At 40.9% G+C, this 26,236-nt stretch overlaps 2 long non-coding RNA genes across 2 annotated transcripts in view; one reads left to right on the plus strand and one right to left on the minus strand.

Moving 5' to 3' along the window:
* LOC109552267 (uncharacterized) overlaps window positions 1-24,715 on the plus strand; it is a 76,911-nt gene extending 52,196 nt beyond the window's left edge. Inside the window, exons 10-15 of the long non-coding RNA XR_004527601.2 lie at window positions 10,029-10,111; window positions 10,457-10,610; window positions 14,763-14,864; window positions 19,396-19,628; window positions 21,735-21,825; window positions 24,486-24,715. This is a non-coding gene — a long non-coding RNA (uncharacterized lncRNA). The remainder of the gene's footprint in view (window positions 1-10,028; window positions 10,112-10,456; window positions 10,611-14,762; window positions 14,865-19,395; window positions 19,629-21,734; window positions 21,826-24,485) is intronic.
* On the minus strand, window positions 12,980-18,571 carry LOC109552266 (uncharacterized). The gene is made up of 3 exons (XR_002179079.3): window positions 18,401-18,571; window positions 14,801-14,992; window positions 12,980-13,692 (listed from the first exon to the last, which is right to left on the minus strand). It is a non-coding gene; the product is annotated as an uncharacterized lncRNA (long non-coding RNA).
* Window positions 24,716-26,236: the final 1,521 nt, after the last annotated feature.

Here is a 26,236-nt window from a genome sequence, read left to right on the forward strand (position 1 = left end):
CTGAGGTTGTAAGGAGCCTGACATGTTGACTGAACAGGGGAGAAACGCACAGTTTGACAAAGATGCATGAACAAGGGGAATGCATAGCTGAGGTCAGACGGGTAGACAGAGGCCAGATCAGCCAGAGCCTTGTAGACCACCGTCAGGAGTTTGGGGTTGATTATCTACACTGGGCAGCCACTGGATGTGGAATATTATTGCAACTGCTTTCAGACCAGTCTCCCTGTGTCAGTCCCTTCCTTCCCAGTCCCTCCTCTATTTTGCTACACCTGAGTGACCCTGGCCATATCACTCTTTAAAAACTACCAGTGAATCCCACAGCCCACAGGGTGAAGTCCAGACTGGACTGGGCAGACCCTCATGATAAGTCCCCATCTTCACTCCCAGGCTTGTCTCTGGGCCTCCCTCATCTCAACCCCATTGTCAGACCACATTAAATTATGCTGCTTCCTCTGAATACCCTCTCCTTGCCTCTCCTCCATGTATCAACATCAAGGGTTAAACAGGAAAAATACTTCCTTGCAGGAGGTTTACCCTAGGGACTATGAATAAAGGTTAGAGTTGATCTAGGGGAAGCAACAAGTACAGTGAATCACCCAGGGACCAGCAACAGCAGGGAGCTGTTACCTGGAAAGGTCTAAAGAAGCAGGAGGAAGGAGTCATACCAGCAGAGCCTGGTGGGAGTAGGAGCTTGGAACAGGAGCTGGTGGGTTGGGGGCGGGGGGGGGGGGCAGTGTGTAGCTGCTGTCAAAATCATAGTAGGCTTGGAGGGAGCAAATAAGTATTCCAACTGCTCTAACCTTTCACTCACCTGCAGAGCCTCTCATTGGCTACAAAACAGAAAGCCAGAGGGCAAGCCTGCTTGGCGATGTAGTCATAGAGGTCAGCTCATGGTTCACAGAGAAAAAACAGAATGAGCCAGATGGGAGAGGGCAAAGTCAGTACCCAGACTCGCTGTTCTTACTACATGCAATGTCTTCCTCCTGGCTTTTTGCCTAGAAAACTAGTAGTTTATCTTCAAAACTATATTCCAAAACCTACCTGAGTGGAAGGAAATATATGGAGTTAAGTATTCTACTAAAGTCCTTGCATTGTCCAGGAAGTAGCAAAAGCATTAATTTGTATTAAACTGTTTTAAGTCAAGAATGTATGGTATAATTTCTAGGGAAACCACTTAAAAAAGATAAAAGAATGTAATATCTAAAAAGATAATAGAGGGTGGAAATGAAATGATTGAACAGGCTTGAGTAATTGGAAAGAAGTGGAACAAAGAGGAGAAAATTATAAGATGTAGATTTAAACCAAATATATAATTTTTTCAGTATTTGCACTAATGTGTAAATGGACCAAATACTTCAATTAAAATTTAAAGATTGTTAGACTGAATTCTAAAAACTCAACTATGTGAAACACACCTTAAATATAAGGACACAGGAATGTTAACTGTAAAAAGATGGAACAAAATATAGCATACAACATTAAGAAAAACAAAGATAGTGTAGCTGTACATAACAAAGTAAATATTACAAAAGAAATGATATTAGATGATGATAGAAGAGTCAATACACCAGGATTGATTTAACTCTGTTTAGCATAACACTGCTAAATTTTTATGCATGTAATATATAGCCTCAAAGTATATGAAACAAGTTAACAGAACTGAAAGGAGAAATAGATAAGTCTATTTCTCAGTAGATGATAACGTAGACAAAAAATCAGTAAATAGAACAACACAATTAATAATCTTAACCTACATTGAACACCATAGTCAACAACTGCAGCATATAAATTTTATTCAAGTGAACATGGAATATTTACCAAAATTAACAGTATACATGACCAAAGCAAATCCCTATGAATTTAAACGAATTTAAATCACACAAAGCATGTTCTTGGCCTACAATGCAATTGAATGAGAAGTAACAAAAAGATAACTACACAATTGGGAAAAAATTATGGAAAGCCTAAATGAATGGAGGGATATACCATCTTCATGGATTGGAAAGCACAATATTGTAAAGATGACAGTGCTCCCAAATTGATCTATAAATTCAGTGCAAGCCAAAGCAAAACCCCTGCTGTTTTGTGTGAGAGTATGTGTGTTTGGTGGGTATTGACAAGTTGATTTTAAAGTATATGGGAATGCAAAGTGCTAAGCATAGCCAAAACAATATTGAGGAAGAACAGACCTATAGGACGAACAGTATCAGGTATCAAGACCTATAATGTTATATAGAGTGTAGAATTATTGTAAAACATATACAAATAGACAAAAACAATAGAATTTAGAGTCCAGAAATTGCTACACATGTATATGGTCACTTAATTTACGATAAACTAGAAAAACATATTTGTTTAAAATAAATTGTTCTAAAGCAATTAGAAATCTTTCAGGAAGAAAAAAATAAATCTTGATCCTTAGTTTACATTACACATAAGAAACAATTCTAGATGATTGCAATCTAAACTGAAACATAAAACAAAACTTTCTACAAGTAGGAGAACCTCTTTGTGCCTTGGAGTAGTTAATATTTCTTTAGAAGGACATAAAAAGTGCTAAACATTAAGGATAATGGGCTATGTTAAAATGAAGAACTTTTATTTTTCTGAAAACATGATTGAAAGAGTGCCAAGGAAGTCCACAGAGTGGGATAAGTTATGTATAATACATAATTCAAAAAGAGGACTTGTATTCAGAAGATATAAAGAACCCCTACAAATCAACAAGAAAGTAAGCAAACATACAAGTCAATCAGTCAATGGAAAAATAGCAAAGACTCAAATGGACACTTCACAAAAGAGATTAGCCAAATGGACAATAAACCTATGAAAAAGTGCTCAAGTTTATTAGACATCAGAGAAATGCTAACCAAAACTCCAGTGTGTATCACATCTACCAAAATGAGTAAAACTAAAAAGCTAGATGATACTAAGCATTGGCTAGGATATGGAGCAACTATAATCCTGTATATTGCTTACAGGACTGCAAACTGAAGGTATCTATGAAAGTTGAACATACGCAACCCTATAACTCAGCAAATTTTACTGCTAAGGTATCCAACAGAAATGCATTCATATGCTCCTCAAAAGACATGTGAAGAAGGTACTGTCATACTAGCCCACATGCAGTGTCATACTGGAAACCACTCGAATGCCTGTCAGTGTCAACACTGTAAATAAATGTTGTATATTCACATAATGGAATACTAAGCAGCACTGACAACAAACAAATGATAATCACGTTCAATAACATGCATAAATCTCACAAACAGAATGTTGAGCCAAAGACAGAGAAAAGTACATCATTCTATTTATATAAAGTGTATAAAACAGACTTTATTGTGTTCAAAGTTAGATGGTGGTTACCATAATGAGTGGATAGTGGTTGGAAGTGGGCATGACAGAGCTTCTGAGGTGCTGGTTACCAAGGACGTTCAGTTTGTGAAAATACACCAAGTTGTACACTCATGATTTGTATACTTTTCTCTATGTATGTTATATTGTAATAAAAGGGTACCAAAACTCAATTCCTGGTGGATTGATAAATATGACTACTTTAACAACTTCTTGGATAACGTAATCCCACTAAAGGGGGAGAAGAAGAAAAGAACTAACTTAAGTTACTTTGGAAAACAGGATGATGATTATATTCTGTAAAGCTAAAGATAAAAAGAACTGTGTAGAAATACTGTACTCTAGTGTTCCTCGTAAAGGGTATGGGTTAGGAATTCTGAAACTAATTTATGCGTGTGTGACATTTGAACAAATAAGTAAATACATTGTAGGTCATGACAGCTGGGTTTTTCACTATCAGAGAAAGAAGATAAAAATTAGAGAAATGGGAAGAGTCAAATGAGCCCTGTGGTGTTGGATAGAATCTATAGTATCAGCATGAATTCATGGCTTTTAATATACACACACACATATACACAGATGTGTGTGTGTGTGATGTATACCTACCTACATATACTTCTTATTCCCTTCTGTTGAAAGGGCCTAGAAGCAATGACACCCCAGTAGCAATGAGCACACCGAGTGCCAAGATCTTGGTTCTAAATACCAACCTATAATTCAAGGAACCAGGGATCCTTGGAAAAATGATTGAGTCTAGGGTTTGGACAGGGAAAGTACAAGGTGAGCATGGAGCATCATATGGAACCAGAAAGGAAGGAACTGCAAAGGGAAAAAAAAAAAAGGTGGGTGACGTTGAAAAGGCACAAGAGCCAGGACTTCCCTGGTGGCTCAGTGATTAAGAATCTGCCTGCCAATGCAGGCAACACGGGTTCAATCCCTGGTCCAGGAAGATCCCACATACCGCAGAGCAACTAAGCCTGTGTGCCACAACTACTGAGCCTGTGCTCTAGAACCCATAAGCCACAACTAATGAGCCCACGTGCCACAACTACTGAAGCCCAAGCACATAGAGCTTGTGCTCTGCAACAAGAGAAGCCACTGCAGTGAGAAGCCTGCGCACTGCAGTGAAGAGTAGCCCCCGCTCGCCGCAACTAGAGAAAGCCTGCGCACAGCAACACAACGCAGACAAAAATTAATTAATTAATTTTAAAAAAAAGAAAAGGTACAAGAGCACAAAATCTGGGGCAATTTGAGGAATAAAATAAATATGAAAAAAAGGAATATAACCCAAAGAATAAAATAAGTACCTATGAATCCATATTAATACAATTGAATAAATAAACGGGAGCAAAAGGACAGCCCTTCCCCACAGCAGAACTTCCAGTTTATAAATTTGGAAGGAATTTTAGAAGTAGAAAATTACTACCAGGCAAACAACATAGTAATAATTATTGCAGGCAAGAATCATCAAGGGATGCTAAAATTAGTGGGTGAAAGTCTAATGAGAAACAGGGTGTTTGCATAGTCTCAAAGTGTCTCCCCAGGGGATACTTATTATTGACAAAGGGAAAAACAGTAACTTTACTTTGGAGAATCCTGGCACACACCACCTTAATCAATTGATCAAAGTCAACCTGGACATAATAAGATATATTACTCTATGTGCCTTCTGATCTGATGCACTGAGAAGCACAACATCACATCCATGGTATCCTTGCCCACCCCCCCACCCCCCCGCCCAATACATAATCTCAACTAATGCAAAAAATTGACAATCTCAAGTGCTGCCAAGGATGTGGAGAAACCAGAATTCTCATGTATCGCTGGTGGTGATGCAGACTGGCACAGCCACTTTGAAAACCTGTTTGGCAATTACTTATTCATACAGTTAAACATACTCTTACCATATGACCCAGTAGTTCCATGCCTAGTATTCGTCTGAGAGAAATTAAAGCTTGTGCTCACACAAAGACTTAGACACAAATTTTTATGGTGGCTTTATTAGTAATAGCTAGAACTGGAAACAACTCAAATGTCCACCAACTGGTGAATAGATAAACAAATTGTGGTACATCCACACAATGGAATACTACTCAGCAATGAAAAGGAGCAAATTACTGATATACCAACATGAATGTATCTCAGATACATTATGCTAAGTGAAGAAAGGCCGACTCAAAAGGCTCCATGTTGTATGATGCTATTTATATGGCATTTTGAAAAAACAAAACTACAGGAATTAAAAACAAATAGGTAGTTGTCAGGGGTTGGGATTGGGGAGAATAAGCTGACTACAAAGGCACATGAGGGAATTTTAGGGGGTTGATGACACTGTTTTATATGTTGATCGTGGTAGTGGTTTCATGACTGTAAATATTTATCAAAATTCAAAACTGAATGCTAAATAAGGTGGCCAAAAAAACCCAAAACTTCTTAAAAATATCATGTTTATAGTTACTAATGCTTAAAATAGTGTTGATAATCATAAGAAAACATCAGACAAACCCAATTGGGGGACATTCTACAAAATTACTCTTCAAAAGTGTCAAGGTGATAAAAGACAAAGAGAGACTGAGGAATTGCCACAGCTTGGAAGAGACCAAGGAGACATGTCAATTTAAGGCAATGTGGGAATCCTGGATTGGATCCTGAACTGTAAAAAGGATAGTAGTGGACCATTAGCAAAATGAGATTAAGGTCTCTGGATTAGTTAATAGTATTGTGACAATATTAATTTTCTGGCTTCAGTAATTGCACTATCATTATGTAATGTGGAATATGTTACTCTTAGGGAAAGCTGGATGAGGGGTACACAGGAACTCTATTATTTTTGCAAGTCCAAAGTTTTTGTAAGTTTAACATTATTTCAAATTAAAAAGTTTAAAACCATTCATAATTTCTATTTATCAAAAGATTCCATGAGACTGTAAAAAGGCAATCTACAGAATGGGAGAATGTATTTACAATATACATATCCAACAAAGAATTCATTTCTATAATAAAGAAGTCTTACAAATTAATAACAAATATATATATATTTATATATATATATTTATTAATAACAAATATATATATATTTATATATATATTTATTTATTTATATATTTTTATATATATATATATATATATATCACATTAGAAAAAGGACAAAAATTGTGCAAGTTTACTTCATAGAAGAGAATATCTGACTTGGCCAATAAAGATAAAAGTTGTGTAATTTCATTAGTCATCATGAATATGCAAAATAAAACCACAATGAGATGCCGCGACACACTTAGTAGAATTGCTATAATTAAAAGGCCAATAATTCCAAGTGCAGGCAAGGATTTGAATTAATACTGGATTTTCACATCCCTTTGATGGGAGTGTAAATTGGGACAGTCCACCAAAGGTAAAGATATTTGTGCTTTGTCCCCCAGCAATTCTGCCCCTCAGTACACAGAACTAAAACTATATGTGTATATATTCATCCAAAGACATCCACAAAAATGTGATAACAGTACTATTTGTAATAGCTCCAAAGAGATGCAAACCAAATGTCCATCAACATAAATTGCATCGTATTCACACAATGGAATAGTATGCAGCAGTATAAATGGAGAAATCACCACTATACATGATAACATAATTGAATCATACAAACATAATATTGAGCAAAAAGAGGGAAAATTCCTCTGTGATGACAGACATCAGCACAGTTGTTACCTTTGGAGAGAGGCAGGCAGTGATAGAGTGGGGAGGTGATGACTGGGTGGGCCTGAGGGGACAATGGTTACGTCTGTGTGTTCACTTCATGAAAATACATTGAGCCGTACCCTTATCTGTATATGTTACACTTACAAAATATTTAATTCTTAAAACCTTTTGGAAAGAAAATAATAAAGGAAAAATAGTAATGTTTTCATGAAACTATTTAAAAGTCCCTTTGTTTTGAAGAAAACACAATTGTTCTGGGTAAAGCACTTCTCTGTATGGGTGAAGAAAACACCTAGCATAGACCTTTTAAATGTAGGTGTGACGTAAAATCCGAGACTTCTCTATGCTGAAACAGTCTCAGCAACGTAAACAAATGCCAAAAGCAAGCAGACAGAAAATTAGAGAAGAAACTAACCATACAAATCTGGAGAACCAAAAACAAACAAAAAAATTAGTTTCTAAGAAATTAGAGAAGTGAAAATACATGTTTTATATGCTAATCAAACCACCCTGCCATGGTGATTTTGGGAATCAGCCTTCTCAGAGTGAAAGCCATGGGTTACCACGTGGGGCAAGGATAAAGAAAGCAAAAGGTACATTGCATAATGAAAGGGCATCAGAATGAAAAGAAAATAATTTCCTGGGACATGAAATGCAATCAAGTCAAGACCCATATTTTATCTCTGCTGGAGGCAGTCTTATTTGTTAGTAAAGTGCTGGGATAATCAACCATTGTTCTCCCTGCCAAGACCATCAAAACAAATACAAGCTTCTTAGCTCAGTGCTAAAAAGGTCTGAGCCTTCAGAGAACAGCTGGGCAGAAAGCAATCTTGTTCAATTTCAGCACATTTCCCCCTAGTATTAGGCTGTCCGAATGCAACCCACATCAAAGCATCCCAGACATCCGCTGCAGGGATAGACCTGTCATGTGAACATGGCCTATCAAACTCCAGCAAGCAGAATGCACAGTGAAACCACTTTAAACTTGTCCAACTCCACATCTACAGGAGCAAAGACTTTGAAGCATAAAAAAGCTACTCTAAACAAATAATTTCTTTGAGTTGCTTTTTATAAATATAAAAAAATAATGGTCTGCCTGCAAAATGCTGTGTCTTGGTAAGGCTCTGGGAGTGTTAGAAATGATTCGTGATCTCTTGGCTATCTATTTCAATATTGCCTAAGGGACACCTTCTTCTAAGCATTTTCGGAATTATTCTCCAGCTATTGTCAGCTTTTATTAAAGTATGTCTTATTTGTGGCTTTGTGATTTCTATTAATTACGAAGTGCATCAATTAGGATGTTTGGGATTGCAAGTAACAAAAAATTAAAAATCACTGATTTAAACAATACTTCTTTTATCAAGTAACAACAATCTAGGGTGTAATGTACAACATGGTGACTACAGTTAATAATAGTGAACTGCATATTTGACAGTCAGTAAGAGAGTAGATCTTAAAAGCGCTCATCAAAAGCAAACAATTTTAAACTATGTATGGGTGACAGATTTTAACTACACTCACTGTGATGTCATTTTACAATATAAACAAACAACAAATCATTACTTTGCACACCTGAAACTAATATAATGTTATATGTTAATTATACTTCCATTTTTAAAATAAATAAATAAAATAAAACAGAATGCCAGAGGTAAAACAGTCCCAGGTGGGTTAACTCATTTGCTCAAATGGTTCATCAAAGGCCCAAGTTCTTTCCATATTTCTGCTCTCTTGTCTTCATGCTAGGTCCCCTTATGGTCATAAGATGGCTGCCACAGTTCCAGGCCTCACATCCAGACACTAAAGTGTTAGATGGATAGGAAGTGTTCCTGTGAGTTTCTTTTTATCAGTGAGAAAAATATCTTTGCAGAAGGCCTCTCAGAAGATTCATCATCATGTTTTATTGGTCACAATTGTGTCATATGCCCATGTCTAAGCCAAAAGGGATCACAGTGCAACCATTAGACTAATTTACTTCTAAACACAGGGATAGGGAAAGCTTTCTATGACTGATATGAGGGAGGAATGGACACCCAAATATATGTGGGATCCTGCCAGTTAAGCAGAAAGGGGAACAGGCTGTTAGGTGGGCAACCATCTGTGTCTGCAACAATTGGGATGCAGAGCAAAATATGTTTAAGTTGAATTTCTGGCTTAATTGTGGTATGTGCAGAATACCTTTTAGATTGTGACCTTGGTTATTGAAAATTATTCTGAAACATTAATCCCCTTTTTTCTCTACTATGTAAAGTGGAATGACATCTTTGGTGCCTCTACACGGTGACACTCCTCTTCTCCTGCCCTTTGAGACCTCCTCCTTTATCCCCATCCAGGAGGGCAGGAGTAAACCTCAGCCTCCATGTCTGTACAATGGGCTGTTGCCTCCTTGGCCATAGATGATTGGAGCTGAAGTGTATACAGTGGACACCAGCTGGACCAATCAGCTTCTCTTCCCTGGGAATCTGGAATGGGGGCACCATCTGATTGCATCAGTTTCTTCAAATGGTTGGGCCTGTAACACAAAATTTCCAGAATTGTCGGGCAGCTGTCTGTGTGTCATTCGGGATGTGAAAAGCTGATGTTTGGGACGGTAAAAATGAAATAGATATACAGAGAGACATAGTCACACATTTTGGCTCTGTAAGTCCCCTTGAAATCCACCCCCCCCACACACACACACCCAAATCCAGGTCCAAGCCAGCTTGAAGTAGCTTACGTTCCTTGCAGCCGAAGAGTCCTAACCCATACATGAGAGCACAGCGTCCCTTTTCCGGGGTGACTGAGGATTCTGTGGCCTTTTAGGGTCATCCTTAAGGACTTCCAGTTCTCATTAGTCAGAGCTCTGTGTGCAGAAAACAGAAGAAAATGAGTCATACCTGCCATAAGTTCACCCCAGAAGTTGCTACAAAAGTTTCCTTCGTTTGAAGTCCATCCTAACTATTGGTTCAGTTTCTAAAGCTTTAATTCTTTTCCCTAAGGAAGTACTCAAACAAAACACTTCGCAGGAAGGACGACAGTCAAGTGCGAGTGGTGCCTGCAGTGCTGTGGGCCGGAGAGGCAGGTAATGGGACTCACACACACTGAGCTCCAGCAGTCTGCTCTCCACGCATTGTTTACTCCATCCTCACCACATACTCTGCCGCAATCACTGTAAAACCATTCTACAAATGAGGAAACAGAGGTTCAGAGAAGCTGATTGATTTTGCTAAGGGGAGGAAGATTTTAAACCCTGATGTGAGGAGAACCACAGCTAATGATGTTTTCACTATTTCATGCTGTCATACAGGAGAAAAAAAAAATGTGCCTTGATTGGATGTCCCATTAGGTAGATTTTGATTAATGGACTTTTGACTCTGGTTATTATGAGTATTTACCATCCTAATATCAAATCATTTGTATATTCCAGGAAAGAGACACAGGGAGGATGACCGCCTAGCACCAGGTCTATTAAGATATTTCTGCATTTTTCTAAATTAATCATTCCCACATCTGGGAGAAACAGAGGACAAGAATTTTTAGCACCTTATTTATAAAGGCGGAAAACCCAAAAGCCAGAGAAGGTAAGTGACAGGTGCAGGAGCCTTACCTGGACCTAGAAACACTTTGTAACCATGTGGTTCTGACTATCACAGTAGGTGTACATTCTTAAGCTGTTGATTTTTCTTGACTAATTAAAGCTGATTGGAGTTTTAGAGCTGGGCTTTGTTTTTGTTTTCCCCTATCTTTCACATACTGGAACTCACAGGCTGTCTTGCTGCTGCCAATTAGCAATAATGTTGGAGAAGAGTTAGTCCCCGCTGTTCCCAGCTTGTATGGGAAGCTGTCAGAATGAGATTAGGGAGAATCAGGCAAAACTGTACATTTCAGTGTGGCTTGTTCCTAGCAAGACAATCATGCAGATGTTTAGATCAAACTTTCCAGACTCAAAAGTGTCACAGACATGTAAAGCTGCCCATCTGGAATATGCTGCAAATCGGAACCAAATATTTATCCTCTCCTGCTGCTGTTCTGTAGGCCAGTTAACTTTTCTCAACCTAGTGACTGTTTTCTTAGTTTTATTTAGATTTAAAAAACAAAGCAGCTGACTTGGTTTTCTTCATTATGGAGAAATGTCACATGCTTATTTTGATGCATTCCAACATTACAGACATAAAAGGTAGAAAGGGAAGATTTGGATTGGAGTTTGTAATACTGTCAGTAGCTTTTCCTGTAAATCTTGCCAATGTCAAGAACATCTTGGGGAATGTAAACCACAGGAAAACTCCAATGAGTCAAAATGTCCAGGGGATGGGAGATTCCAGGTTATCCCAGAGTTACCCAGAAAATCCTTTTCCCATCAAGCTTGATGTTGAAATCTTACTGAAAGGTGTGAGTTTCATTTCCTGCTCTAAGAAGCACAGCTCACTGTGAATGTGATTTAATGCTTCTCTGATAGTCGAGGGTCAGCCTGGACCTCAGGCTAAACATTCTGGACCCCAATTCCCATTGTCCAGAAAACAAAACAGGAGATTGGGTAGAATTTGTACTTGACCCCAGGCCATGTTTTTGAAGTTCCTTGAATAAGCTTCTTCCATGTATTTTGCTCCTTTTTCCTTGTAGAAGAAGAAAAAAAAAAGTCTGCAAAACTGGGGGCTTTGCCTATACAAATTCCAGTAAAATCAAGATTTTACCAGATTTAAATATTTTCGTGTAGTCCTAATGGAAGATGCACTGAGGCCTCAGCCGTCAGGAGGTGGGAGCCTTCCTTCCCTTGGCCTCAGGCCCTGCACAGGTGGAACTGGAGGAGAAGCGAGTCCCTCCCTTAGCCCTTCCCCCACTGTCAACCCCCCACCCCCAATAGAGAACAGCACGTAGGGGCTCTGTATTTGGTCGTTTCTTCCCAGATCATTTGTCACTATCTAGACCAGGGTTTCTCAACGTTGGCACTACTGACACCTTGGGCCATACAGTGCTTTGCTGTCTTGTGCACTGTAGGACGTTTAGCAGCATTTCTGGCCTCTACCCAGTAGATGCCAATAGCATTCTCCCGACCGCACTCCCCCCAGTTGTGACAACCAAACATGCCTTCAGACGTTGCCAAATGTTCCCCAAGGGGCAAAATGCCCCCCCAGTTGAGAGCTACCAGTGTAGACAGAGGCACGATTATTCTTTTTCTCCCCCCTCTTGTCGAGATTATGAGTTTTCTTGACCTTGGCAAGTAATTTCATAACATATTTCCTGTGCTATTTTATGGAAGAATGCAAATAATTCTCTGATGAAAGTAATATTTTGATTTGAATTGTGTGAGGCAGGTCTCATTAAAACAACTGCAGGTTGGCATTGTTTTTAGAAGGCAGTAGATTTGTTTTCTGAATCAGTTCTGATTTTGAGTTTTAAATACTGAATTTTCATACTTTCCTAAATTTCCTTTGAGGTCACTGTCATCACGGACATGAAGTCAGTGTCTTAGCCACAGTCTCTCGTGTGGTACTGTCATCCTCAATTTCATATTTGCATCCATCACAGAAATATTTTTACTACTGTTGCTGCTTCCTAATGCTTAAGAGATTTTCCACCCACTGTTTTTTTTTTTTAATCCCTTACTCCGTCTCTCCAGTGGATTGAGTTACATTTAAATTAGATGTTCTTAAAGAACAGTCAGTAGATTTCAAAAAGAAATCTGCTAAATTGGTGCAAGCCAGGGGTTAGTTTTATATCCCTTATTTCAAGCCTACAGAGGTATTTATGCTATAGAAAGAGGGAGGGGTTAAATTGTTTCGGATAAGCAGATTTTCTGTATGTTTAATGCTGCCGTGAAAGTCTCTATACATAAATCTTTGTGCACACGTCTCAGCAGCACTTTCAGCTAAAACTTGAGAAGACAAATACAGGGTCAAAGGGTATGAATTTTTTTAAAAATTTATTTATTTATTTATTTATATTTGGCTGCGTTGGGTCTTTGTTGCTGCGTGTGGGCTCTTCTCCAGCTGTGTTGAGCGGGGGCTACTCTTCGTTGCGGTGCGCGGGCCTCCCACTGCAGTGGCCTCCCGCGTTGCGGAGCACGGGCTCTGGGCGTGCGGGCTTCAGCAGCTGTGGCTCACGGGCTCTAGAGCGCAGGCTCAGTAGCTGTGGCGCACGGGCTTAGTTGTTCCGCGGCATGTAGGATCTTCCCAGACCAGGGATCAAACCCGTGTCCCCCACGTGGGCAGGCGGATTCTTAACCACTGCACCACCAGGGAAGCCCAAAGGGTATGAATGTTTTAAGGCTCAATACATATTGCCAAATTACCTCCAGAAGGTAGTGCCCATTTTCAGTCTCTTTATTGGCAATTCTCTTGAAGGGTTTCCGTCTTGTTCTGTCAGCCTCCAGGCCCGTGAAGACATTTCCCACGGGACAGTCTTCAGATATGTCAATGGAATAAGATCCATCTCAAGATATCTGTCAACAGCCTCCCTGGGCCCATCTCAGACCATCTGTCAGTGGCAACTCTAATATATTTTTGCAAGATGCTGGTGCAGTTGCCAAAAACAAGCTTGCAATATTGAATCAGGTTTTCCAATCAGTGAGGTTGCAGAATTGAACTGTGTTAATGGCGTGTGACAATCTTAGTCCAATATCCAGAGACTCCTAGAAGGAATGTTTCCTTGTAAATTTAAGGGCAGCTGCAAGAGAGGGAGTGTGGATTACCTTTCACGTGAATTCTGTAGCGCTCGCACCATCCCAACCCTGTTGTAAACCTCGCAGCAAGACTTGATTGCCAAGCCTCAGCTTCAGGCAAAACTGGGGAGAAAAACACTACTTTGATTCAGGGCTGCAGTACTTAGAAAGGCACAGTGATGCCGTCTGACTCTCACACATGCAACTGGTTCCCTGAGTGGGTTTGTATTCCATGCCACCAAAGACACATACGTGTGATAACGTACGTGCCCCCAGGAGATAGAATCAGCTTTCTACAGTGTATGAAGTGGTCTGTAAATTGGAAAGCACTATACGGATACGAGTTTATTACATTTGTCATTGTATTGTTACGAGCTCTGAACTGACTCTGAGATGTGGAACTGAAAGCATCTAGAATCTATCCATTTTATTTTAGACACACAAAATTGTAAGTCCCTTCCCTAAACCCTCCTTGGACACTTGAACTCTAAAGAATCATGGAGCGCAAATCAGCATTTAGTTTCAAGAGGCTAGTATAAATTTCAAGCGTTCAGATGGCCAGAGTTGCCTCTGCCCTCAAACGGATGATGTGTTCTCTTTTCTCTGCACCACTGGCTGAGTCACTCTTTGAAGTGTCACAGAGTCCCCAGATAAATCCAGCCTGTTCCTCAGCTCCCTGGACCATATCGTCCCCTTGGCATCTAGTATGAATGAAACAAACCACCAAAGCCAGAGCAGATAGAAACCACAAGGAACACATAAGAGACAGAGCCCGGGGCCACCACCTTGCCAACGAGGCAGACTGGAAAGGCAGGCCTGACCTGAATGGTTTCTCACTATAAGTACCTTTAATAAGAATGGGCTGTACTCAGCCACCCTCAGACAATCTCAAAGCATCTTATCTGTTTCTCCTGTATATGGCTTGTCAAGGATAAGAATGGCCTGATTTCTTTCTGTCATTGCAAGGCCACCAAAATGGGGATTAAAACAGCTAAGAATTTTAAAGTACTTTTACCTGTTATTTCATATGGTCGTTCCAATAATTCTACAAGCCAGGACTTTTTATATCTTTCAGAGAAAATGAAACTGAAGCCCAGAGAGGTTATATCTCACCTGAGGCTACACAGGAAAGAAGTGGCAAAGCGAGGACATGAACGTCAAACTGCCTGACTTTAAGGTCTCTGTTCCCTCCATTATCGCATAGTGGAGTCCTGGGTTGGGATATTCTTTCTGGTTTGGCTTCTGAGATAACCTTGTCCCAGCAGATCCACAATCTTCCATCTCTGCCTCAGAGCTGCTCTTGAGCTGTTGAGGGAAAGGAAGTGGGTAGAAAGTGAGAGATCCAGTCAGAACGAAAACTTAAGAAAATTACTTAAGTGAAAAATTACTATTACAAGGCATGATATAAATTTGCTTATAACTTTGTGCAATTTTTGTGTTAATTTTTCTATGTAAATGAACCCATTCTACTCTACATCAACATACATACTTTACCTGTGTCTTCCTACAAATTTTTGTTTAGTCTCACACTCCTAGTACCTGGGAGCCCTAGCCATCTGTGTTACACCTAGAACTTAGAATTGCCTTTCATTTTCCTTCAGTCCTGAATCAGTGTGGAATTCAGGGACAGTGCAGATAAGAGTGTATGATTGTGGCAGACACGGGCTGCCCAGTTAGGGTCCCATTTCCAAGTCCTCTCTGCTTTGAGCTGGGCTCAAGAGACCGGGAGGTAGTGAAGAAGCAGGAGTGTTCCTTCTAGCTCCCTCTCTTCCCTTCCACCTGGATGCAGAGAACTTTGGGGCTGAAGGGCAGTGATTCTCAAACTTGAACATGCATCAGGATCAACTGGAAGGCTGTTAAAACACAGACTGCTGGGCCCCATCCTTAGAGTTCTTATTCAGCAGACCTGCTTGGGATCTGAGAATATGCAAGTCTTATAAGTCCCAAATGTTGCTGATGCTGCCAGTCTGGGGACCATGCATTGGAAACCATTGCCCTAGAGCAACACCCTAGTGCAATCCTGATTGCACTTTATACTCCTCTGAGAGGTATTTTAAACATTTTGATGCCCAAGCTGCTCTTTAAACCAATAAAATCAGAGTCTTCTGGGGTGGGGGGGGCGCATGTATCAGCATTTTTGAAGCTCATCAGGTAATTAAAAAGTGCAGTGAAAAGTTGAAAACTGTTGCCTTAAAGTGGCGGCTTACGATGGAAAGAACATGGGTTCTTAAATCACTAAGTGTAGGAAAGCAGTCTGTCAGTGAGAAGTATCCACTTTCGATTGTTATATGAACAAGAAATAAACTTTTATTATGTTAGGCCGCTGAAATTCTGGAGATGATTTGCTATTGTAACCAGCATTATCCTAACTAATACAATAATGGTAACTATTAAGAACAAGTTTTCAGAAATTCTCTTTTTACCTCCTGCCTTCTTCTCCTCTGATAAGGAAAGTATCTATCTGATTGGTCCCAAGACACTCACTGGCTCACATTTTCTAAAGGTGACATTTCAGTGGGAATAAGGTTCCAGCACATGTAACATAGTAGCCTCTTTTTCTCGCTCTTCCTTGCAGCCAGGATGGCAGGGCAGCCCTACATTCCCCTCTCCCCACCCCTCTACTTTCTCTCTGCTTGGACACACATTCATCCTTTCCACCTGGAAGCAGATTCAGAGTTCTTGACTCGGCCTGACAGGTGTTAAAGTAGCCAGGTGAAGCCCAAGATTGAGTCGCTCATGCTAAGCCCCACGTCAGCGAACCAAAACTTAACTGAGTTTCGAGGCTCCGTTCTCCCAGAAAAGGAAGATTGAGGTCAACCAATCAGGGCTTTCCCGCTCAACACAAGTTACCTGACACAAGTTACCTTCTCCAAGGCTTCCTTTTGCTCCATGTAAGGAAAGCAACCCTGCTTTAACCAATCAGTAAATGCCCAGTATAACTTCCTTGCCCCTGCTCACTTTGGTCTATAAAAAATCTCTTGCCTGGTATAATGCATTGGAGCACCTCTCCAGCTGCTAGATTGGATGCTGACCAATTCCTGAATGACTGACTAAAGCCAATAAGATCTTTAAAATTTACTCAGTTGAATTTTGTTGACATAGGAATTGGGCAGAAACTGGGCAAATATTCTGGGCAAAGGTGACACAATGCTCTTTTCCTTCTCTGATGTATGTCAAAAATCAAAACCAAACCAAACCACAACGACAAAACACCTGATTCAACACATGTCAACAAGTGCCAGAGACTATCCAAACTGAGAATATCTGAGAATTGGGATTGAACAATGAGGAGAAAGAACATGAGTTCCATCCTTGCTTCCTGACTTTGCACTAGGGCTTGGGACCAAAGCTCTCTCTAAAAATAAAGTGCTTCTTATTGCCTGCATGGGGCACTGCAGAGAATGGGGTCGATAGGCCAAGGCAGGATTCAGGTGATTCTGGGTCCCCCTGGCCAAACATCTTTGTATACCATCCCTGAGCTAATAAAAAGATGGTGTAATTGAGATGGTAACATAAACACTTAAAAGGCATGGTGACCAACGAAACGACATGGATGACTTTTTGAGAATTCAACCCATATCTGCCTTCACTTTAAAGCAGGTCCAGCAATCACTTGAATAATAAACTGGATAGATTTTTTGCCCATAGAAACATCAAGTGTTACATGGAAAGGAATGGAAAGGTTAATGGCTCTACAAACATATTTTGCAGCTTCTGCCTTCTCATGATAAATGTGAAGGGACAAATACCCTCAGGTGAGAATTTCTTCCCCGGCTGAAGGGCTGTGATCTGCCCCCACTCCCCGCCTCGCAGCTCTCATTCTTGGCGCCTCCTCTCAACTTCCTCTAGTGGGAGAGAGACAACTCTTTCAGCTGCAACCAACAAAATCCAGCCCAACACAGTAGGAGCCCAAATAAAATTTACTGAATCACGTAATCGAGAGGCTGGAAACACGACTTGCTTCAGAGATAGACTGATTCCGGGGCTCCAGCACTGTCCTCAAGGTCCAGCGTCTCATTCTTTTCCCGAGTTGATAGTATTTCCAGACATGCGCTCACTACAGGGAGGAAGATGCTTACCAGGTGTTCAATCTCACACCTCTCATTCAAGCCCAGTGAGGATAGACCGAGAATCTCCTTCCCAGAATTCCCAGGGAAAGTCTCGTTGCCTCTCTAATTGGCGCCAATTAAGTCATATGATTATCAATGAGCCAATCATTGGCAGCCAAGGAAATACAATGCTCTGATTGGCTTAGGCCTAAATCACATGCTCTATTCCTGACCCCAGGGTCTAATCCTTCTAGAATCACTTGATTGAAAAGGGAAGGGGCTGGTGACGTAGTCCAAAGAAGGAGTGGATTCTGAGTGTCCAGAAAGCCACAGATGCCCGCCACTGGTGCCCCTAACTTCCCAAGTCAGCTCCAGAAAATTCTTTAACTGTTTCCTCCAAGAGGAGCTCGGCAGGCACGTCTAACTTCTTATACAGCTTTTCCAACTAGTGGCGATAAAAGGGGCGATAGAAGGGGGAAGTTGGAGACAAGAATAAGCCTAAAAAGGGAGCAGAACCCTGGGGCAAAGATCTCCTGGGAAGTAAAAGGCTGCTGGAATGAGAGCTGTGTTGCCTGATCTGATTGTCATTACCCCGGCAAAGTAGCCCGCGGCACAGGCACTGGATACTAAGTGTTGGAGATATTCTCTTTCCGAGGAGACTCACCAGGCGGATGCTTCTTCCCCTGTTAGCTCCGGGCCACTTCTCTTTCTCCACTCTCTTGACGCACACATAGATCCTTTTATGACGCTCCATGGAAACCAGAGATGGAATAAATCAAAAGTGGTCAGAGGAACCATTGTTCTCACTTGTAAAATAACTGAACCCTTGTTAATTTGTTGCCAGCCTTACATTTCTCCCGAGAGCTCCCCATTGGATGGAGGCTGTAAACAGGAAACTTGAAACCCTCAGTCATCCTTTGTATTACTTATTGTTTGTGGGCAGCTGCAAGGGATTCGCCATCACAGAGCTTGTGAATCCTAGTGGGGAGATGAGCCGTATATATTTCTAAGACAGAATACCCGGAGGAGAAACTTCATTTCTTCAAAAACAAAGTAGAAATGCGGCTCAGGGATGAGGAAAGAAGCATTTTTTAACAGGTGACAGGTTTGCCAGAATGGTAAAGTAACTCTTGGTTTTACTTGGTGTACGATCAGCAGCCCCCCCACACTGTGGCCAGAAGAAAATATAAAAATTCCTTCTTCTCCTGCAGTACAGCTGAAGATGGACTACAGCTATTGAGAATACTGAAGTGTTGGGGTAATAGAAGGACAAGGCAGAACTACTCCTGTCCATGCTGAAGAGAACCCTTATTGCAAAGATGGTGCCTAGTGAGGGTTAGGAACTAGGGTCCTGGTGCCAGACTGTCTGGGTGTGAATCATAGCTCTCATACTCACTAGCTATGGGACTTTGGAGAAATCACTTAGCCCTTTTCTCCCTCAATTTCCTCATCTGTAACATGGGAATAATAATAGTATCTACCACATTGGGTTATTGTGACTATTAAATAAGTTATTATATGTAAAATACTTAGGAAAAAGACCAACTCAGTGTAAGTATTTGTATGTATTAGCTGTTGTTATGACTAACCACAGAAATAAACGTGGCAGCTTAACAGAACATTAATTTTTTATTGTATTTTCTATATTTCTTTATGCAGGGCACAGGGCAACCTCTGTGTGGCAGCCAAGGGCTGACCTCAGCACGAGGGCAATTCCTTATTAAGTCTGCATTTCTCTGGGAGTCTGGGCGCCGTTGTCAGAGTGGGCGCCTGTGTGTCCAGCCTCAGGCCGGTCTAAGAACCCAGTATCCTCGCCTCATTCTCTGTACTTGGATCTGACTCTTACCAGGATGATTAACGACTGAACTTTCTCTGAAACTCTTCCCACAGAGGTATGAGCTCAACCTTTAACCTCAGAAGTTTCTTCGTGGCTGAACACAATGGTCAACTATCAGTATAGTTCTCAAATTCTGGAACTTTTCAGTATAGATCCCCAAATCTGAGTTATTTTCCCTCCTCTGGAATGTAAACCCTGTGAGACTGGGGACTTGACGGTGTTTGTTCACCAGTGCACCTCTGTCTAGAATCAGGTCGGCACTGGATTTGTTTATTGAGTGAATAAATGGATGTGACTGGATGGAATCAGCCTTGACTTTTACTTCACACAGAATATCAGCCTCACAGCCCAGGTTGGGTTTTGCCCAGTTCCATCTTCTCAGCCATGACTAGTGCGTGAGGGAGCTCAGACCTGCTGGTGCTTTCTGCAGCCTTCTTGGGTCTCCACTCTGTAATTCCCAGTAGCTAGCCACTCCTCACCCCCTCATATGCCCAGAAAAACAAATTAAAGTGTAGTCTAAATCTCTTCAGGAGGGAAAAAAGGTTTTCTTCAAATAAAAAACAAAATCAAGCAATATTGCCTGTGAAACAGGCAATTTACCAAATGAAACATTTCTCATAGTAGGGACCAAATGGATTACTGGGTACCTTCAATAAAAATCAAGGTGTTATCTTCCAGGTTATTTGATTCTGTGGGGTCTCTGTACCTTTCATTGCCTTGAGCTGTCTTACAGCTTTGTAAGTGGTAGCTGATCAGTACCAATGCAAATAATTCTTTTCTGTAGACACATGTAAGAGGTTTCTCTTGCTCCGTAGCAGACTACCACAAATTTGACAACTTACTGTAACATAAATTTATTATCTTGTATTTTCTGTGGGTCAGGAGTCCAGGCGTGTTAGCTGGGTCTTCTGCCCAAGGTCACAGCAGGCTGACATCAAGGTCGTGACCTGGTCTCTTCTGGGGCTTGGGTTCCTCTTCCAAGGTTACTGGTGGCTGCCTGAATTCATCTTGCAGTTATACATCTGCGGTCCTGCTTTCTTGCTGGCTGTCAGTTCTCAGATTCTAGAGGCTGCCTGCCATTTCCTGTCATGTGCCCTCCACTGCTTGGCAGTTTGCCTCTCAAAGGCCAGCAGAATCTTCATGCTTCAAATCTCTTCCTTCAGGAAGGGTCTGGTATCTTTTAAGGGTTCACTTGATTAGGTCAGACCCACTCAGGCTAATCTCCTTTTTGATTAAATCAGAGTCCCAAAGTTTTAATTACACCTGCAAAAATCCCTTCACTTCACCTTTGTCATCTAATGTAACCTAATCATGAAAAGAAAGCCGTCATATTCACAGTCCTGCCCAAGGGGAGGGGATTATATAGCATGTATACACCAGGGGGCAGACAGCTCAAAATTCTTCCTACCGCAACATGCAAATAGATTTTGAAAATTGCCCCTACCACCCTCCGTAGAGCCAGTTTTGCATCTATTAAACAGATTTATATCAACCTCTACATGTATGTATCTGCTTTTTGAATTCTTCCTTGAACTCATTGTATCATCTTACTGGTTCCTTAATTAATGAATGAGTCGAATAAAATCTTTGACATGTGTTCATTTTATATTTGTATGAGTCTAAAAATATTATACTTAAACATCACCTTTATAATAATAATTATCTCATAGTTTCTCTTAAAACAGTGAATGTGTTGTTTACTTTTACATGCATAACTAAAGGATTCTTTCCCTTTTCCAGAAATTACCCCAAAGAAGCATTCAGATTGTACCTCTTGACACCTGATACTATTTGCTGCTTTGAAAGGATGGTGTTTCTAGATTTTACTGATCTCACTTGAAGTGGCTTAATCCTGGCACCCAGTAACACCAGTACTATCTCTTTAGCATTAAAAAGGGCAAACAACAGCCCCACCCTACCACTTTTAGGTTAACTTCCTCGTTATGTACAAATAATATCAAAGGGCCCTGCTGACATTTTCTCCTGGAATCTTGGGCTTCTAGGATTTTGCTATTGGGGTGGGCAGAGGGTTTTCTCCCCTCTGTGTTCAAAATGATGCACTTTTCTCATCCCTAGCGGTGATTAGTAATCTGTACTTAGCATGATGCCTGATACAAAGTAAGTGTTCGGTAAACGACAGCCCTCTCTGCTTCCTTTCCAGCCACTCGGTGAAGAGCGAAGAGAGAAAAGACATGGGATCCCTGCCTTATCCTGGGCTCAAGCTCCTTGAAGGCAGGGCACATCTTTCACAAGTGAGTATGCTCATAGCCCACTCCTGCTTGTTTTCCTAAGCAAAGCAAAATCTTGCTCTGCCAGAGAAACAAACGAAAGCATCGTACCAGTTAAATAATATGTAATAGCTGTATCAGTATCCTGTCTTCTCCCAGTCAGCTAACTTTGTAATGTGTAAATGCTTATCGGACATACAAAATCAAACTACGTAAACTGTTGTAAAGTGGAAGGAATGATTCCGATCAGTCTGGCAGAGTACAAGGCCACAGGAATTGTATTTTGCTTCCCTTTCTGCAGTTGAGGTAGGAGATAGATGGGCTCTTGGTCTGGACAGCTGCTGTTTGTCCAGTGGAGTAAAATTGAAACTCCGTGCTCACCCAGACACTCCAAGGGCAAAGCTAGTGTCAGAAGCTGAGCTCTGCTCAAGTAAATAGATAAGGGGCCCACTCCTTAAGTCAGGGAAAACTTCCCTGTCTGCACATGCGCGGGAAGGCTCTTGGGCATCTAAAAGGGAGGGCACCCCATAATACCTGTGGACATGCACCCACAGGCCTCTGTGGTGGGATCCATCTTAGCAAAAAGTTGTGCACGCATCTTGGGGAGGGTCCTAGGACCAGTCAGGTGTAAAAAAAAAAGAAACAAGATAATCTGCCAAATGTAAAGAAAGACCCGGAAGGACTGTCCTGTATAAGTGATTTAAATCACCTCTTTACTGCACTCCTCATTCAGGAGCCTACACTCCACTCTGGGTGTGTATTTCTGCCCTGCTTCTGACTTAAATAAATAAACTGCTTCCCTGTGTGCTCTCCCATATGTTGTGCTGTATCTCTAATAATAAACTTTGTATCTGGTTTGTGTTTTTTTCCTCCTTGAAACATTTTTGCTTTCAAACGGGGTAAGAATCAGGGAATTTTGCTTCTAGCCTCTAGCCCCTGCTGGACGGGCGTCTAAGTTCAGTCCCTGGGCAGCAAAATAAGATCCTGCTCAAGACTACTGTCCCTCCAAGAACACAGTCAGGAGCCAGGCTGACATTCTGGACAATCATAGCAAAATGATTTTCCTGTCCAAGTTTAAAAGGCATCCATCCAGTGTTTATAACTGGTCCCCCTAGTCCACCCCTCATGCTACCTCCCTCTCAAGTTCCCTCTGCCTTCAAAAGCAAAGGCTGTACCACCATAGCTTTTGCCTCCAGAGTCGTTAGCATATATTGAGTATGTTTCATTAAGGTGTGTTCTGAAGAGACAGAAAATCCACATGACTGTCTTTATCCATTTTTCATTACTACATGGTAAGGATGACACAACAAGCTAATTTAGAAAAAGCATTAAAGAGGGGGCTTAAGATGGGGAGAGGAAGTGTAGCTTGCAATGTACAACTTGAAAAGGCATTCAAGTGTGAGCAATGCAAATCTTTGAAATTGCTTCCGGATCCACTGTTATAGGTTACATTGTCAGCTACCTGTATTGATTATTATTTTGTAATTTATTTGTTAGAATTTCTGCTAATGGACACTTCTGAATCATCTTCTGCATTTAATGTACCTAATACCCATTGATCAGGGCAGACTCTCAACCACTGTGCCACCAGGGAAGCCCTAATGGAAATTATTGATATAGAAATTATTAGGCACTGAGCTTACGAATTCTATGATACACAATAACATTCCATTTCTTCAAATGGTAGAATTGTTCCTGTATAATTAGCAGTAAATATTGACATGTCAGTGAAATTAATTTATTTACTATAAAGCAAAAGAACAAGAAACATCTTTAGAAAGGAGAGGAAACACCAAATATTTTGCATTACTATGCATACTTTGGTAAAAATAAATATGGCAAGTTCGGTGTTTATGTTTAACACTTTGTGTTGAAAATTCTTTAACATCCCTAGTTAAACACAAGAATATTTTTGGTTATAGTTGCTGTAAACACGCCCATGTTACAGATAGAAAAGTTAGCCTCAGAGTCGCCAATATCTGCATTGTTTTGTCCAATATGGTAGCCACTAGCCACATGTGGCTGTTGAACTCTTGAAATATGGCTAGCCCAGGGCTTCCCTGGTGGCGCAGTGGTTGAGAGTCCGCCCGCCGATGCTGGGGACATGGGTTCGTGCCCCGGTCCGGGAAGATCCCACATGCCGCAGAGCGGCTGGGCCCGTGAGCCATGGCCACTGAGCCTGCGTGTCCGGAGCCTGTGCTCCGCAACGGGAGAGGCCACAACAGTGAGAGGCCCGCGTACTGAAAAAAATATATATATATGGCTAGCCCAAATTGAGATATGTTGTAATTATAAAATTTACACCGAATTTACACCGAATTTTTAAGGTTTAGTATGAAACAAAAGAGTGTAAATATTTAGTTAACATTTTACTGATTATATGTTGAAACGATAGTATTATTTTTTAAAGAATTGTTTGATGTGAACCTTTTTTTTTAAGTCTTTATTGAATTTGTTACAATATTGTTTCTGTTTTATGTTTTGGTTGTTTGGCTACAAGGCATGTGGGATCCTAGCTCCCCAACCAAGGATCAAATCCGCACCCCCTGCATTAGAAAGTGAAGTCTTAACCACTGGACTGCCAGGGAAGTCCCGAAATGATAGTATTTTGAATAGTCAATAAAAATAAAATATATTATTGAAATTAATTTTATCTCTTTCTTTTTTCTTTTTTTTTCTTTTAGTGTGGCTACTAGAAGAATTTAAGTTACATATGTGGTTCTCATTATATTTCCACTGGACAGCACAAGTCCTAAGTGGGTCGTGTCTAGGGCTGTGCTGTCCATTAAAGTAGCAAATAGCCCCACATGACAGTTATATTTAATTCAATTTAAAATTCAGTTCCTCAGTTGTATCAGGCACCTGTCAAGTGCTATTGCCACATATGGCTAGTAGTTAACCATTCTGGACAGCACAGGTAGAAAAGACTTACAGAATCCTAGAAAGTTCTTCTGGGAAGCGCTGGCCTAGAACATCACTAAGCAGGCACTGGAACTAAGAATGCCACTCTGCTAAGCCATTGTCCACTGAGTCTGTAAAGAAAATAGATGTGTCATAGTAAAGGTAAAACTGCAAATAGTGATAGCATGTTGGTGGTAGTGATGGTTATTAAATACGGGATTCATCCTTGGAAATTCTCCTCTTCTAAGTGCTGCTCAGGATATAGCTTCAGAGACGATGCTGATCCATTGGGGTGACCACCTAATTTTGATGGACAGAAAAGATGTCAATTAGGTGGAAAAAACTAGAAACACTTAGTATGTTTCATTAAGTTTTAGTGAACACGAGTTTCTGTGTCAGCTCCAATTCCCTCTTTGTAGGGGTCTGGAATCTGCTGTCCAAAGAAGTTAGGCTACAAAACAGGGTCTGGGTCTCCAAGTCAGTGAACACCAGTGTATGTTCTGCTGGGCTGCCGCCCCTCCATTAAGGGAGTAATGAGATCGGTCTGTATGTTTAGGGGTTAGGGGACTACAGGATGGGGAGGTCACAGATTTTAAAGTAAGCACTTAAGGGGAAAATTCTCTAAAGTCAAGAGTCAAAATGATTCTTAAACCATCACCTTCAGAATCACAAGCCAAATTTAATTTCTTTAGTCTCTCTTTTATTTTAGCTGTGACCTCTTCTCGCTAGCGTCAGAGAAGGCCCAGGTGTAGTCCAAAAAATATGGCAAAGAGGTAAAGGGGGAAATGAACCAGAGTTTCTCATTTTCTTTCTTTGGCACACTCTCTTTTTTGTGATGGAAGGGGAATGGTGTCCAAACACATTTATTTGAACATATACACAGTGGAACACCTCTGAAGTTTTGTTTGCTTTATTCTGTTTGTCCAGAAGTGAAGACACAAAGGGAATTTGTTATGATTGTCCTTTGTTTTCAGAGAAGGAAACCAAGCCTGTGAGTGATTAAGTCCACTGTCCAGGGTCACTAGCTGGTTAGCAGGTAAACCAGGATTTAAACCCGGGACTCCCCGAAGCCAAACTCTGCTTTACATCAAAATACCTGTCTGGGGCACCCAAGACGGGGCACAGTAGTATTCCCTGCTGCCAGCATTAACGTGGGTGTAATTAGTTAACCCTGTCTATTGTTTCTGAGGTGCATTTCTTAGCCTGTGGGAGTCTCCACGCACTGGAGTACAGAGGCTAAGGATCTTTGTTTTGTCACTGATAAATGATCTGCAGGCTCTTAATCCCAGTTGCAGATTCCTCATTTGTAAAGCTGTTGGCATGTTTGCACTGAGCAGAGTGGTCTCTGCCAGCTTAGCTTCCCATTGCAGTTTGGGATTTTTTCTTTTTTTTCTTTCAGATTTTATAGAGCTGAGTATAAAATGGCAATGTTTTCATAAACGCTTTAAGCATCTTTAGTGAAGTTAATTTATAGAATGTAAATGTTCCTCTCCGGCAGTTTAAACCCAAATTCCTCAGCAGCGGAGTGGGGGCA

The sequence above is a fragment of the Tursiops truncatus genome, chromosome 8 (assembly GCF_011762595.2).
Source record: "Tursiops truncatus isolate mTurTru1 chromosome 8, mTurTru1.mat.Y, whole genome shotgun sequence".
Taxonomy (NCBI): domain Eukaryota; kingdom Metazoa; phylum Chordata; class Mammalia; order Artiodactyla; family Delphinidae; genus Tursiops; species Tursiops truncatus.